The sequence below is a fragment of the Schistocerca piceifrons genome, chromosome 4 (assembly GCF_021461385.2).
Source record: "Schistocerca piceifrons isolate TAMUIC-IGC-003096 chromosome 4, iqSchPice1.1, whole genome shotgun sequence".
In the NCBI taxonomy this organism is placed as follows: domain Eukaryota; kingdom Metazoa; phylum Arthropoda; class Insecta; order Orthoptera; family Acrididae; genus Schistocerca; species Schistocerca piceifrons.
Genome location: NC_060141.1, coordinates 321,740,500 through 321,757,172, shown reverse-complemented (window position 1 = coordinate 321,757,172; position 16,673 = coordinate 321,740,500). Strand labels below are relative to the sequence as shown.

Genomic DNA, 16,673 nt, shown 5'->3' with positions numbered 1-16,673 from the left:
TTCCTCTTCTTCTTTTCGACTTTCTCCTAGTGTTAGGTATTTGCCTTTTTTCCTCACATCTCCTTCCTCAAGTGTACAATTTTTATTCATTAAAGGCGAAAAATCTTGTAAACTAATGTAACTGGAAATACTTTTCCTATTATTTGACTATATGAAAATTGTTAGAGGTCCTTTTGGTTTCATTTGATGTATATTCTAAAATTTTGTAGATGTCGCTTTGATGTTTACTCATTTAGTTAGAAAACCGTCGTCCTGACTCTACGTAGAGAACGGTCAGGCCTAGGGCTTTCTCGCTAGACGAATTACAACTTTCTCGCTAGACAAATTACAATCTCGGTTTTTTTTCCTCGCTGTGTCAACAGCGTGGAAATGATGAGGAGCCACCTGCTGTGACCATCTTTGCTTATCTGCCGGGGCCCGCACATACATTCTAAATACTTCCCTTCTCCCACGCAGACAGCGAATTAAAAGCAAATAATTGCGCGGACGTTATAATAAGGAATAGAGCTTGCGAGGGAGTCGGCGTGAACGCTTTGAGAGCTCCTTACGACTCTGCAAATATCGAAAAAAAAATTGATCGTTACCTTTCAACATGTTCAAAGCTGATGCTTCGACTGAACGACGTCGTTCAACTATTAAAATACGGGACTCGTCCTCGAAAGGAGCGGTGATCAACTGTTCGCACCGTCATTCTGATTCAGGTTTTAATGGATGTATCTAAATGAAATAAAAACATAGTTCCAAGTCCCATCCACGATCGTGTCAGATGCGAGAAGAAGTTCAAATCGGACAAGTATGGCTGTGACCTTTTGAAGGAAACAGTTCGGCGTTTAGTCTAGTCAACGAAAGAAAATTAGGTGAAAAATTCAAGTAGTCGCAAATTATTGTACAGAGGTGGGAAAGACTGCCATGAGAAAGATACTAAAAATCCTGACCGACGGAGTGTGAGCTTTGGCTTTGCCGGAGGGGGCGTTAATGGTCACTCTTTAATTTTGTTTTAAAAACTCGAAAACTGCGGCTTCCCAGTATAAAATTAGACTATATTAAATCTCTAACAAAAACGTATTATTAAATTTTTCTGTTGGGATAACAGTCTCCGCGTTGCAGGGGCAGGAAATATCGTACATTATTAAAAATATTGTTGTCACGGTATTAAATTAATGTTTATCTTTAAATGAAGTGGATTAAAACCAATATTAAATGTTTGTACTACAAACTGTTGCGTTACATTGGTTTGTGAGTATGGAGGAAGTTGGGGCCCCGGGAGGAGGGGGGAGGGGGGGGGGGGAGAACAGACGTGTGTGGTAGAAACTCGAGGGAGGGTAGGAGGACAGGTAGGTAGGTTACCGGATAGTGTTCATTCACTTTCCTCCTTCATACGTCTGCAAACTGAAAATCAATCAAGTGATTCCCCACTCCATTCACCACACTACGTCACAAGAAGAAATTATAGCGCGTTTCATAAGTTATACGGACCCTGCACAGAGTGTCTTACGAATCACTGGCGACGCAGTGCAAGACAATCCCAGGGTTGTTTATTTTTCGAAAAGTGCGTTGACACTACGTAGAATGCGGATATGAATTACTCGTTTTTACTCTTTTACGTGGGTCTTGTGTTGCTACTGTTATTTAAAATCTACCAAGAGCACAGGAAGTCGTATGCTACAGACAGACATGTGCTGACCATTTCGTTGAAAAGTCTGTAGGCAGGTACGAGCGGCAACGGTATTGCTAGAGCGTGTCATTGGAGGTGATTTTAGTATTTGGCGAGCGATAAAATATTATGTTTCTCATATGTTCAAGAAACACTGTGGTGTGTGTAGATTTTCTGTAGTGAGGGATCCTAGAAATGATACAGCCATAGGAAAGTCCTTTGTGAAGATTGCAGATCAGGCTATCGAGGTATTGACTGCATCATTAATTAGTACACATTATTAATCAACCCTTAAGGATAGCTAGCAATTATTTAACCCCAGAAATAAAACCAGAAATGTGCAAATGAACCGAAAAGCGCCAACAGCACTTAATAAATATCGAATCACTAGAATATAAATAAGATATTGACATATTTACAGAATCTCGCCGAGGCGTATGTACGGACGCTAAATCCTTCGCCGTGTGCAGACCATCAGCACTCATAGGGTCGGTTACACAGAATACGGATGTATTCATATCGCACTGCAAAACACTAACATCAGTGCTAGTTATGAACATTTATGGCCTATAATGATACTTTCGAAGTTCTCTGAAACCACACATACTGGGATAATGCATACCATAGCAGGCAATTCTGTTGGAGAGGAATGGACGTCTCTAAAATGCACAATCATCGAATTTAGACAGGCAAACGTAGGTACAAGGAAAGCAACTGCTACGAAACCTTGGATAACAGGAAACACTTCAACAGATAATCGAAAGAAGAAAGTGCAAAAATGTTCTGTGAAATTCATAAATATGGAAACATAAGTCATTCAGGAGTGAAATAAATAAGAAGTGCATGGAAACTAAAGCCAAGTGGTTGCAAAAAGTGAAGAAATCTAAACAAAAATGTACCTTGAAAGAAGAGACTCATCTTAAGGAAAAGTCAACACAAACTTGAGGGCAGTTAAAAGGAAATGCGTCAACATTACTTGCACATTGAGCATTCCATTGTTGAGAAAGAGCAGATAGGTGAAATGACTACACTGAAGGACTCCAAAAGGTGGGGAGTGATGGCGGGTTAGAAGAAATGTGAGTAGATATGGAAGACATAGGGGGTCCAGTATTAGAGACAGGGTTTAACAGGGCCTTGGAAGACTTGAGATCTAATAACAATCCTTAGGAATTTCTACAATTATTGGTGGAAGTGGCTACTAAGCGACTATTCATGTTTGTATGTGGAATCTGTCAGTCTGAAGACCTCCCAACATACATTCGGAAAAATATCAAAGGCACAATTCCGAAGATAACAAGGGCAAATCAGTGCCAGAACCATCGCAATATCAGCTACGGCTCATGCAATGACGTTGTTGGCAAGAACAATATACACAAGAATGAAAAAGAACACATTAGATCTGTTACACGATCATCACTTTGGCTTGGGAATGACTTTGGCCTTTGGCACCAGAGAGAGAGTTTTACATTGACGATTGATTATGGGAACTAGACTGACGAAACTATATGTGAAGCAAAAAATACGAATCCATTTTATGTTGGTATTTTGGTTAGTGGACCGGAACCTAAAGCTGACGATAATGTTCAGGTGAAAGTTAAATAATTTTCATTTATGGTAAAAAAATATTGTACACCTAACATTTTGTAGACGTAAGGGAAAAATAACGTTCTGCATAAAGATTTTGTAATACAGTCTATAACTGCGTTGGCGCTTTTTTTTCCAAATGGGACATCAGATGTTATCCCAATTCCTTGAGGCTTGCGTTCCTGGTACCGGACACGGACCAGAAGACTGGAGAACCAGCCTTGACGTTCGATGGCAACAGAATTAATTAAGCCACTGCAATAATTGTACTTGAAGAACTGTGCCACTGTAAGCCTAATTGTGAAGAATTAATTGGTGGGCTTAGGAAAGCATACAGAGAGTTTGTATTTATGGCTAATTTTATTATGATCTAAGGCTGAGAATGTATAAAATACGGTGGTATCAATATTAGAACCTCAATAAGTTAAAAATCTCGATTACTACATAGTTGCATCGGGTACTAGCTTCGTTGCACCACTGGCCCACCTACGGAGACGAAAATTAAGTTGTAATGACGACTCGTTACGGTGTGTAAATGGATCGGCATCATATATATACACTCCTGGAAATTGAAATAAGAACACCGTGAATTCATTGTCCCAGGAAGGGGAAACTTTATTGACACATTCCTGGGGTCAGATACATCACATGATCACACTGACAGAACCACAGGCACATAGACACAGGCAACAGAGCATGCACAATGTCGGCACTAGTACAGTGTATATCCACCTTTCGCAGCAATGCAGGCTGCTATTCTCCCATGGAGACGATCGTAGAGATGCTGGATGTAGTCCTGTGGAACGGCTTGCCATGCCATTTCCACCTGGCGCCTCAGTTGGACCAGCGTTCGTGCTGGACGTGCAGACCGCGTGAGACGACGCTTCATCCAGTCCCAAACATGCTCAACGGGGGACAGATCCGGAGATCTTGCTGGCCAGGGTAGTTGACTTACACCTTCTAGAGCACGTTGGGTGGCACGGGATACATGCGGACGTGCATTCTCCTGTTGGAACAGCAAGTTCCCTTGCCGGTCTAGGAATGGTAGAACGATGGGTTCGATGACGGTTTGGATGCACCGTGCACTATTCAGTGTCGCCTCGACGATCACCAGTGGTGTACGGCCAGTGTAGGAGATCGCTCCCCACACCACGATGACGGGTGTTGGCCCTGTGTGCCTCGGTCGTATGCAGTCCTGATTGTGGCGCTCACCTGCACGGCACCAAACACGCATACCACCATCATTGGCACCAAGGCAGAAGCGACTCTCATCGCTGAAGACGACACGTCTCCATTCGTCCCTCCATTCACGCCTGTCGCGACACCACTGGAGGCGGGCTGCACGATGTTGGGGCGTGAGCGGAAGACGGCCTAACGGTGTGCGGGACCGTAGCCCAGCTTCATAGAGACGGTTGCGAATGGTCCTCGCCGATACCCCAGGAGCAACAGTGTCCCTAATTTGCTGGGAAGTGGCGGTGCGGTCCCCTACGGCACTGCGTAGGATCCTACGGTCTTGGCGTGCATCCGTGCGTCGCTGCGGTCCGATCCCAGGTCGACGGGCACGTGCACCTTCCGCCGACCACTGGCGACAACATCGATGTACTGTGGAGACCTCACGCCCCACGTGTTGAGCAATTCGGCGGTACGTCCACCCGGCCTCCCGCATGCCCACTATACGCCCTCGCTCAAAGTCCGTCAACTGCACATACGGTTCACGTCCACGCTGTCGCGGCATGCTACCAGTGTTAAAGACTGCGATGGAGCTCCGTATGCCACGGCAAACTGGCTGACACTGACGGCGGCGGTGCACAAATGCTGCGCAGCTAGCGCCATTCGACGGCCAACACCGCGGTTCCTGGTGTGTCCGCTGTGCCGTGCGTGTGATCATTGCTTGTACAGCCCTTTCGCAGTGTCCGGAGCAAGTATGGTGGGTCTGACACACCGGTGTCAATGTGTTCTTTTTTCCATTTCCAGGAGTGTATATAAGCCATCTTCTGGCTTTTACATTTTTGTACATCAAATACACCTACAATCAATCCAAATGTCCACTCCAACTTAGTACAGACAGCATTTGTCGACCTCGAAAAAGTGTTTGTGAAAGTAAAATGGCTAAAGACATCAAAACCTCTGAGAAAATTTAGAGAAGCTCTACAGAAAATGTACAAAAACCAAGAGGGAATAATAAGAATAGAAGACTAGGAATAAAGTGCTTGGATTAAAAATGGTGTAAGACAAGGTAGCACTCTTTCGACCCAGCTGATCAATCTACACATTGAAGGGTCAATGATGCAAATAAGAGAAATGTTCAAGAATGGGATTAAAATTCAGGGCGAAAATATATTCTTGATGAAATTCGCTACTGACAGTGCGATCTCAGTTTTAGTGAAGAAGAATTACAGGACGTGTTGTATGGAATGAACAGTCCAGTCTAATGAGTACAGAAGAAAATTAAAACAATAAGGAGTAGCAGAAATGAGATTATTACTAGATTAGAAGAAAAAATCAGCAGGTCCAAGCTGCACAAAGAAACTAATTAGCCCCAGTCATTGCTTGATTTGTGCATTTGTTGTTCAGACTCCTTTTACCATATGTGCACATGCACTGTGATCCACATGTCTACAGTAATATGTTGCATACACTTGTTTATTTTTGACGCTTGCTGTGAAAAAGGGCAGTTGGTGCTTGAAAAGGGTAAAGAGATATAATTTAGTTTGTGCAACTACTTGCTCATTTTTTCAACTAATACACAATTACAATTGCTGAAGATGGGTAAAGTATTCTGTTATAGATGAAATTAACATCAAACTCAGGAATCAGACGAACTGAAGAAGTTGTACTACCTTCCAAAAAGCTCTTATGGATTAGGCAGTGAGGATACGATAAAGAGATTATAGCAGCAAAAGCCATCATTCCTGACTAAGGAAACTCTGCTGTTATTTCAGAAATCGTATAGCATTTTGTGGTAGTCAATAACGGACTATGCGAAAACCGGAAAAGATGTGGTGCAGTAGAAGGACGTTGAAAATTAGATCAACTGATAGGGAGTAAGTCAAATAACTAAGGACATGTGTTGCAAGTGCTGCTCTGAGATGAAAAGATTGGTATGGGAGAGAAATTCGTGCTGGGTTGTAACATGCATCAAACCAGTCAGAATTTTGATTTTGGTTCTGTTTATCAGCGACTTTGATCCTCGTGTATGGATGTCAGTTACGTGTCGATCAGGCTAGATTGCTATTCCCGTTAGATTCGTGGGTGAAAATCTGACAAGTTCGAAAGTTTGGAAAGAGTCACTGGCGGAAGTAAGGTTTTGAGGGCATATGTAAGTCGTGCTTAGTTAGCTGAAAAAAGAACTAAAAGCAGTTTCTGTTGCTTAAAAAATATACAAACCAGTACATGCAAAACGTTCTTTACTGTAATGCGAAAGAGTCCCAGGTTCGAGGCCGGTCGTGGCACATAGTTTCAATTTGTTGGACTGTTGTTGCATTTAACTTTCACGTTAGCTTCCCACTGTTAGCTGTGGCAGTATACACCAACTGCTTAAATCTCTTTAACAATTTACTTATGAATATAACAATGAGCTAGCCCAATGGGTTCCAAGCCATTTTATCTTTTTTTTATTTCTTTAAGTGTGCATTCCCTGCTGTTTTCAGTTATTCATCCATACAAATTCGTCAACAGTTTTTATAACGTCACTGATCTCTACTATCTAGCTTTCGGCTTACTTGTGTTAATCTTGAGAAACACAAAGAAAATGGTATTTGGCTTCCTTCGATGTTTCATTGTGCGAGTGAGACAAAAGATGGAACTGGAGCAGATATGTGCTGTTCTCGCAGGCGGAACAAGCTCTCGAAATTGCAAAGGAACTGGGTCAGGTCTAGCAGAACATCTGTCTTCCGCTTGAGGCAACTCCCATTCGAATTCTAACCTGCAACGTCGTGGTACAGGGGACCACATTCTCCTGTCAGCCTGTGACCTTATTGGATGGCAGAGGGCAACGTGCCGTCAGGTGCTTTTGTGGGTGCAGACAATCTGCGGACGCCCCAGCCTTAAGAATGGACGCCGGTCGCCGCCTGTGGGTCAGCAACCAGGTGTGGCTTTTGTGCTGCGGGCTGCGGGGCGTCAGCACATAGGCGACGCCTGGGACCGGTCACCCGCAACACACGCAATCTGCCGTCCGGCTGCGCACACCTTTGAGCCTGAAAATCCGAATTCCGTCCGATATTTGGTATCCAAAACAATATCTACAATCTTGATTACAATAGCTGTTAAAGGAACCATCTTAAGTTATGTAGGAAGTTTCATTGATTTATTGATCATCATCAGTCTTGCATTACAACCAGATGTGCATGTAAGTTACAAGCCACAAAACATATAAACGTGGCAATATACGATGTAGCACCCATACATGATCACCACCGTGTGTCAAACGTATCGTATCCATTCATCTTGAGTACCATAAAAAAACTTCTTGTCCAGAAACAACATAAAAAAGAGGTACCAAGCAAATGTTGGTTTGCTGCAAGACTGATATAAACCAGCGTGATTTTCTTTCTTCTAACTTTGTTCATGCCAACTATATGAACAACAGTACGTTGTTTCAAACAGAATCCTTCACTGAGACGACAAAAATCATGGAATACCTCCCAATATCGTATCGGACTTCCTCCTGCCCGGCGTAGTTCACCAACTCGACTTGCCACAGAAACAACAGACAGCCATGCTGCCTCTCTAGCCGTCTGTAAAGGCGAAAATGTAGCCAGTGCATGATTTTTTTTGCACGAACTGATCTCTCGATTATGTTCCACAAACTTTGTATGGAATTCACACTGAGCGATCCGGGAGACGAAATCATTCGCTTGAAATGTCCAGAACGTTCTTCACACCATTCACGAACAATTGTGGCCTGGTGATATATTTGGGAACATGAAGTCCATGAATGGCTTGAAATTGTCTCAGAGTAACCGAACATAACCATTTCCAGTGAATAACTTTGGTTGTGCCAGAGGATCCAGTCCATTAAATGTAAACACAGGCAACACAGTTATGGAGCCACTACCAGCTTTCACAGTGCCTTGTTGACAACTTGGATCCATAGCTTCGTGGAGTCTGCGCCACACTAACACTACCATCAACTCTTATCAATTGAAATCGATACCCCCTCATATGATCATTCCACGGTTTTCCAGTCGTCTATGGTCCAACCGATGTGGTGACAAGTCTAGGAGAGACGTTGCAGGGGATGTCGTGCTGTTGGCAAAGGCACTTACGTCGGTCGTCTCGTGCAATAGCCCATTAGCGGCAAATTTCGCCACATCGTCCTAAAAGATACTTTCGTCGTATACCCTACATTGATTTCTGTGGCTATTTCACGCAGTATCGCTTGTCTGCTACTCTACGCAAACGCCACTACTGTCAGTCGTTAAGTGGAGATCGTCGGCTACTGCGTTTCTGTGGTGAGAGGTAACACCTGAAATCTGGTATTCTCGACACACTCTTGACACTGCAGATCTCGGAATATTGAATTCCCTAACGATTCTCGAAATCGCATGCCACATGTGTGTAGCTCCAACTACCATTTCGCGTTCAAAGTCTCTTAATTCCCGTCGTGCGACCACAGTCACATTGGAAACCTTTTCGCATGAATCACCCGAGTGCAAATGACAGCTCTGCTAATCTGTATATGTGCATATCGCTATCCCACGACTTTTGTCGCCTTAATGAATGTATACGTAATGGAGAAACATACAAGAGAGGCACTCATATTGGTTAATACCAGCCGCCCCCTGGTAGCTAATCAAAATTAGCTTTACTTTTTTTTCTTTTGGACTAAAGGTTACTCATATTTGGAGTGATCTAGATAAACGAGAGAACCTATGTACTTCCTTAATAAATTGAACAGTCACGATTCCTTGATGACGCAGTCAAAGTAACTAGATGTAGCCAGCAACATACCTAGCTTTGACTGAGTGCGAAGACGATCAGTGGTTCTCAGAACACCATTAGTGCGATTCCCCCCTTCTGAAATCTTGGCAAGCTATACTCAACAATTCTGTAAAACCAATCATTTTTTGAAGGAACTGCTATCTGGAAGTTTGTCACATTCAGTGTAAACTAGTGTCGCCGAAACGAGGTAAACGTGATATTTATTCCAAAGAAAGTGGACTAAACATATGGCTGGCGCGCCGTTAAAACGGCTAAACCAAAAGCACAGAAAATGTGTACAGAAAAAACCAAACAACAGTTGTGTTTCAATCAGTTGAAATTTACTTTTCATTTATTTATTTTGTAAGCCACCAGTTTAGGCACTTTGCTGGTGCCATCCTCAAGCCCCTGTACATTACAGCATCAACAAGAATACAGTGTAATGTATATCTGGTGTATAACACAAAATAATAATACAATTGTAAAGCAAAACCTACAAAGTTCGCCACATTGTGTCAACTGTAACATACACTACTGGCCATTAAAATTGCTACACCACGAAGATGACGTGCTACAGACGCGAGATTTAACCGAAAGGAAGAGGATGCTGTCATATGCAAATCATTAGCTTTTCAGAGCGTTCACATAAGGTTGGCGCCGGTGGCGACACCTACAACGTACCGACATGAGGAAAGTTTCCAACCGATTTCACATACACAAACAGCAGTTCACTGGCGTTGCCTGGTGAAACGTTGTTGTGATGCCTCGTGTAAGGAGGAGAAATGCGTACCATCACGTTTCACTTTGATAAAGGTCGGATTGTAGCCTATCGCGATTGCAGTTTATCGTATCGCGACATTGCTGCTCGCGTTGGTCGAGATCCAATGACTGTTAGCAGAATATGGAATCGGTGGTAATACGGAACGCCGTGCTCGATCCCAACGGCCTCGTATCACTAGCAGTCGAGATGACAGGCATCTTCTCCGCATGGCTGTAACGGATCGTGCAGCCACGTCTCGATCCCTGAGTCAACAAATGGGGACGTTTGCAAGACAACAACCATCTGCACGAACAGTTCGACGACGTCTGCAGCAGCATGGACTATCAGCTCGGAGACCATGGCTGCGGTAACCCTTGACGCTGCATCACAGACAGGAACGCCTGCGATGGCGTACTCAACGACGAACCTGGGTGCACGAATGGCAAAACGTAATTTTTTCGCATGAATCCAGGTTATGTTTACAGCATCATGATGGTCGCATCCGTGTTTGGCGACATCGTGGTGAACGCACATTGGAAGCGTGTATTCGTCATTGCCATACTGGCGTATCACCCGGCGTGATGGTATAGGATGCCATTGGTTACACGTCTCGGTCACCTCTTGTTCGCATTGACGACACTTTGAACATTGGACGTCACATTTCAAATGTGTTACGACCCGTGGCTCTACCCTTCATTCCATCCCCACGAAACCCTACATTTCAGCAGGAAAATGCACGACCGCATATTGCAGGTCCTGTACGGGCATCTCTGGATACAGAAAATGTTCGACTCCTGCCCTGGCCAGCACATTCTCCAGATATCTCACTAACTGAAAACGTTTGGTCATTGGTGGCCGAGCAACAGGCTCGTCACAATACTCCAGTCACTACTGTTGATGAACTGTGGTATCGTGTTGAAGCTGCATGGGCAGTTGTACATGTACACTCCATCCAAGCTCTATTTGACTCAATGCCCAGGCGTATCAAGGTAGTTATTACGGCCAGAGGTGGTTGTTCTGGGTACTGATTTCTCAGGACCTATGCACCCAAATTGCGTGAAAATGTAATCACTTGTCAGTTCTAGTATAATATATTTGTCCAATGAATACCCGTTTATGATCTGCATTTCTTCTTGGTGTAGCAATTTTAATGGCCAGTAGTGTATATGGATGTAAATAGTTAAATGTGCACACAAATCGCGCTGAAACAGAACATGTTCACATACTGTTTGGCATAAATAAACTAACATTTTACAAATGAAAGACATCGGATAGAAGCTAAAAAAATATGAGATGCGGCTTTTTTTAAATGTACCCCTCCCCCACCCTCCCTCCACCCACGTGTTCCTTTATCCTTTACCTCCCCCACACATCCTTTCTGTTTCAGCTTCGAGTCTTCTACTTCGTAGTTTCTACAAATTATGTTATTTCATGAAACTTTGTATTTCCGAAGAGAAATTACACAATCATCTTACGAAACTGTAAAATTGTGTTTTAAATGATTTTCTCCTCTGGTTGATCTGACGTCTGGAGAATTTCGATAGCCCAACTTTAGTATCTGTCCTCCAGTTAATTCAGATTGCTCGATGTTAAAGATATGCTTAGCGTGTAGTTATTGGTCTGATATAAAGTTTTATGACGTGCTATGGCAACAGTCGATCAACGCTATTGCCTTTGCCAACAAGACGACACCGCCTGCAGCGCACTTCCTAGGCTACTGACCACCATAGACGACTGGAAAACCATAGCCTGGTCAGATGAGTCCCGATTTCATTTCATAAGAACTGAAGGCAGGGTTCGATTGTGGCGCAGACCCCATAAAGCTATGGAGCCAAGATGCTAACAAGGCACTGTGCAAGGTGGTGGTGGCTCCATAATGATGTGAGCTGTGTTAACATGTAATGGACTGGGTCCTCACGTGCAACTGAAGTCATTTACTGGAAGTGGTTATGTTCAGCTACTCTGAGGCCATTTTGAGCTATTCATGGACATTATGCCCCCAAAAATATCACAGGGCCACAACTGTTCGTGAATGGTCTGAAGAACATTCAGGCCAATTCGAGCGAATGATTTGGCCACCCATATTGCCCGACATGAATCCCATCGAACAGTTATGAGACAAAAACGAGAGCTCAGTTCTTGCACAAAATCACGCACCGGTAACACTTTCGCAATTGTGAAAGGCTATAGAGGCAGTATGGCACAATATTCCTGCAGGCGACTTGCAACGACTTGAGGCGATGCCACGTCGAGTTGCTACACTACTCCGGGCAATAGGAGGTCATACACGACATTATAAGATATCCAGTGACTTTTTTCGGAAGCATAGCGCTGTTACTCGTAGCGTCATGGCGTAGGAAGCCATCCGGTCAGGTCACCACTGGTAGTGATCGAAGGAACACTGAAGACACTACGGCACTTCACGGGTACCATTGGATCTTCTTATGATAGCAGTCAGGCGAATGTATCGTTCAGCTTAAATCAAGAGTGGAGATAGCAATACCATTTGTTTATTATGGCCGGTTTCGGCTTAGGTGGAAGTCATCATCAGATTTTTTGGGCCTCCTATGGCTGGTTCTGGCGGCTCCTCGTTTTTTCGCTTTACCACGATCGTCCACTGTCATCTGATGATGGCCTTAACATAAGCCAAAACTGTTCATAATAACCAAATATTATCGCGATCTCGATATTGACGAAACCTAAATATAGCAGCACATCGCTGTGCTCCACAGACAATGTTCTCTAAACTCATGAATGTATCGTGATGCCATTTAGCAGTAGAACAGTGCTCGTTCAGACGTGGTACGTTTCTCTATGAACAGTCTGCATGAGATACCCCCTTCGTCAGCAAAATCCCGAGAGTTGTCTCCAACAGAAAATGTATCGGACCAGCTGTGATGTCAACCGCGACCCGCTGTAGGTACAGGGTGAAAATTATTGAACTATATGAAATAAAATCATCATAACTTCTGAACGGTTTGCGTTAGGACGTTCAACTTCACGGTTGGCCGGTGGTCATGATGGGAAATAGTAAGCGCGTGTATGGTTTGGTTTAGCGACGAAGCCCACTTTCATTCGGATGGGTTTGTCTGTAAGTCAAACTGGAGCATTTGGGGGACTGAGAATCAGCATTTCGCGATCGAGAAGTCTCGTCACCCTCAACGGGAGACTGTGTTGTGTGCAATGTCCAGTGAAAGAATAATCTTTGCGATATTCCTTGATGGATCGTTGACCATTGAACAGTACGTGTAGGTTCTGGAAGACGATTTCATCCTCATTTTCCAAAGTGACCTGCTTTCGACAAGATACGGTTTATACAAGACGGAGCTTTACTCCATCGAAGCTGGGGAATGTTTGGCGTCCTGGAAGAGCACTTTGGGGACCGTATTCTGGCTCTAGGGTACCCAGAGGCCACTGGCATGGGCCTCGATTGGCCGCTATGTTCTCCGGATCTGAACACATGCAAGTCATTTTCGTGTGGCTATATTAAATACAAGGTGTACAGAAATAACTACAAAATCATTGATGAGCTGGAAAAAGCTTCAGAAGGTCTTCGGCAGCATCAATGTTCCGACATTTCACCGGGTCATCCAGAATTTCACTATTCGTCTGCGCCCCATCATCACCAATGATGGCAGGCATATCGAACATATCATAACCTAAATCCGAATATCTGTAGTGACGTTTACATGTTGAATGCAAAGTGTGTGCACGCTGTAGTTCGTAACTAATTTACGTTTTTTCGTACAGTTCAATAATTGTCACCCTATATCTACGACGCCAAAAACAAATTAAACCATTAGTGAGCCAGTTTGCCTCAGGAGAAGTTACAGCGGCTTTATTATACCCTTCCCAACCGCATCGGTACTTGCATACAGGCCATAGGGGATACAACGTCGTACAGATAAGTGGGCCGATAATGCAGAGTTATTTGTAAATTTGACTCGATTCTTTTAATCATTGAGATAACATACTCCCTCCTTCCCTTCTGGATGCTCCACTTTTTTTATCGGGCATTGAATTGTAATATAAGTGACCACTGGCTCCCGGTAACTCTTTACAGAGTAACAACGTAATTATGACGTGTTCGGTTCATTACTCAAGATACTTTTATTCCTGTGAAAGTACCTTTCACTTGTGAAAATGCATCTAATACATAATCACGAAAACATACAACACAAATCACAGAGAGACGCAACAATTACATGACAAGAAAATTTAAGACATTATCTGCCAGAGGAAACTGATTTAAAACAATGAGGAAAATTGGAAATTTTTACCGAACTGGGATTCTGGGATTCGAGCCCAGGTCTGCGCAGATTAACTAGCAAATCTCCTATCAGACCCAAATACTCAGCTTGACCACACAGTACTGATGTAGCGCCCCTTGCCCATTATCCTCATTACCCGCGGTATTTCGTCGATTCCCGTAAGAGATCGACATTGGTGTTCACCTGCACTGAAGGGATCATTGGTCGTCGTCGCCTTAATTATATGAGAGAGAACATATACTACAGTATAATTCAGGCGAGGACGGTTAATGGTCCCTTCAGTGCAGGTACACAACAATCTCGATCTCTTACGGGAATCGGCGCAATACCGCGAGTAACGAGTATAATGGGTAAGGGGCACTGCACCAGTAGTGTGTGGATAAGCTGAGAATTTGGGTCTATCAGGAGACGTACTAGGGTAGTCCGTGCAGTTAGGCTAGCTACTGTGTCCGCATGGTGTTGTGATCAGCGCATCTCCCTAGTGAAAAGGAGACCCTGGATCGAATCCTTCCCCACTGCTTTCAATCAATGCCCTTTGGCAGCCTATGTCTTTAATCCCCTTGTGTTTTGATTCATAATGGCCACGAGATCAAAAATGTTGTCCGTTATTTCGGACATGACCGAAACAGCAGACACCACATATACATTAACTACAAGACAAATACAAACGCATTGTAACTTGGTTGTCATCACTGTGGAAACAGACCAGCAGCGCGCCATCGTGCCGCTCTTCCGCTGTGTTCAACAAACCCAAACAGAAGCTGCATATCGGCCAATTCTTCATCAGTAGAACTATCCATATTGCTTTATAGCAATATTAACATACAACTAACACAGACTCAAGGGCATGTAAACCCGTGACAGAAGTGAGCCGTATTAAATGCAAGTTTGAGCATGATGAGTAAAACGGCATCATTGTTGTCACAAGCAAGTACAGTGAGTGTATGGAAAGAGAATGTCACATAATCGTCGATATTTGGATCGTTGTGCAGTTTTTCCAGTATAACACGGTTACAGCGATGACCAAATTCCTCCGTAACGAGCCACAGATCACCGGATCCTGATATTAAAATGCTCAGATAATATCACTGAACACTCTCTGAAACTTCGTCGGTGAAGTTCTGGTTCACTCTGTATATACGCAAGTAGCCGTTTGCTGCGCGTGTAAGTATTTGGAAAATGCTAATGGCATGTAAAGTGCGTTATATAATTGCTCTTAACCGCGTTTTCGGCCTTGAAAATGAACACTGTAATAGATTTCGACACATCCTGTAAGTTTGAGAAGAAAACGAGTTTCAGAACGTACAAAATATTATTAGTAGTAACACTGATAAAACCCAACCCTAAGCATAGTGAAAATTAAGACAATACCAGTAATCTCCGGCTCGGAATAAATGATCTGGACCACTAAAAACACACAATAATGCTCACTCTCACTTCTCTGTTTCATGCTTCATATCTCGTTGTCATACTTAGCACACTTCCGTTAGAACTTTAAGACATTTTGTTTATTTCCAGTCTATTGTTTGCCTGTATTTTCTGTTTTCTTTTGTGTCGGGTTGATTGCCTTCACTTACAGAGCAGCTGCACAGGTATCTGGTATTTCTCTCGGCAATGGGTTTCCAGACATTCATTCAAATATCATGTTTCTGGCATGAAGATCTTCTGCCTCCATCATTCCTATTTAGACGTCAATTTTGCTTTCTCCTGTGGAGCCAACGGCGAGACGCAATTCCGCCGAATCTCACAGGAGACAACGTAATTTCACAACGTGAATAGACCTGCAGAAATTCCTGAATATTTAGATAATGAGGAAAGCGCGCTGGCCGCTGTAGTAACATTACAGAACATCGAAAAAGCATACACTAGAAATTTAACGCGAAAGACGTCAAATAAGGTAGGGATATGTTATTTCCCTGGAGAAGAACAGATAATGTACAAGAAGATTTTGTTAGAGAGGTCGGTAGTTACTATTGTGCCCCCATGTAGATGTTCGTTTCCAGTCTCTGCATAACAACAGAAAAATGGAAGGTGAGACGACCTGACACATCCTGCTATTCTTCAGTCAGTAAGAGTCAGTCATATTTTAAGTAGTGAAGTTTGATCACCATTGTTAACATGTGATTACTTATAGATCTACGAAGTTTTTATAAGAACAACGAAAGCGATTAACGTTTTTCATAGAAGTCGGTGTTTTTTACGTATGGCTGATAGAGACATAGAATAAAAGATACACATCTGTGATAAAGAGCGTAATTAACAATAACGTATCTGTGCACACACCCTGACTCAGCATTCTCTTAGAATGAACGGCCGTCGCTTAACTTGACGGTAGCGAAATGTAAAGCGACGCAAAACAGTTCAAACATCGACTTTTATTCAGGACAATAAAGCATGGTCTTCCAGGATTGCAGCGTGGCTCCTTAAAATAAAACTTGTCCACCTTCTCGGATATAGATAGTACTTCTTCAATAATCTTAAA

At 43.3% G+C, this 16,673-nt stretch overlaps 1 protein-coding gene across 1 annotated transcript in view; it reads right to left on the bottom strand.

The window, feature by feature from the left end:
- The window catches only part of LOC124795818 (neuroendocrine convertase 2), a 1,530,590-nt gene that overhangs the window by 1,383,823 nt on the left and 130,094 nt on the right, over window positions 1-16,673 (bottom strand). The window lies entirely within an intron of this gene.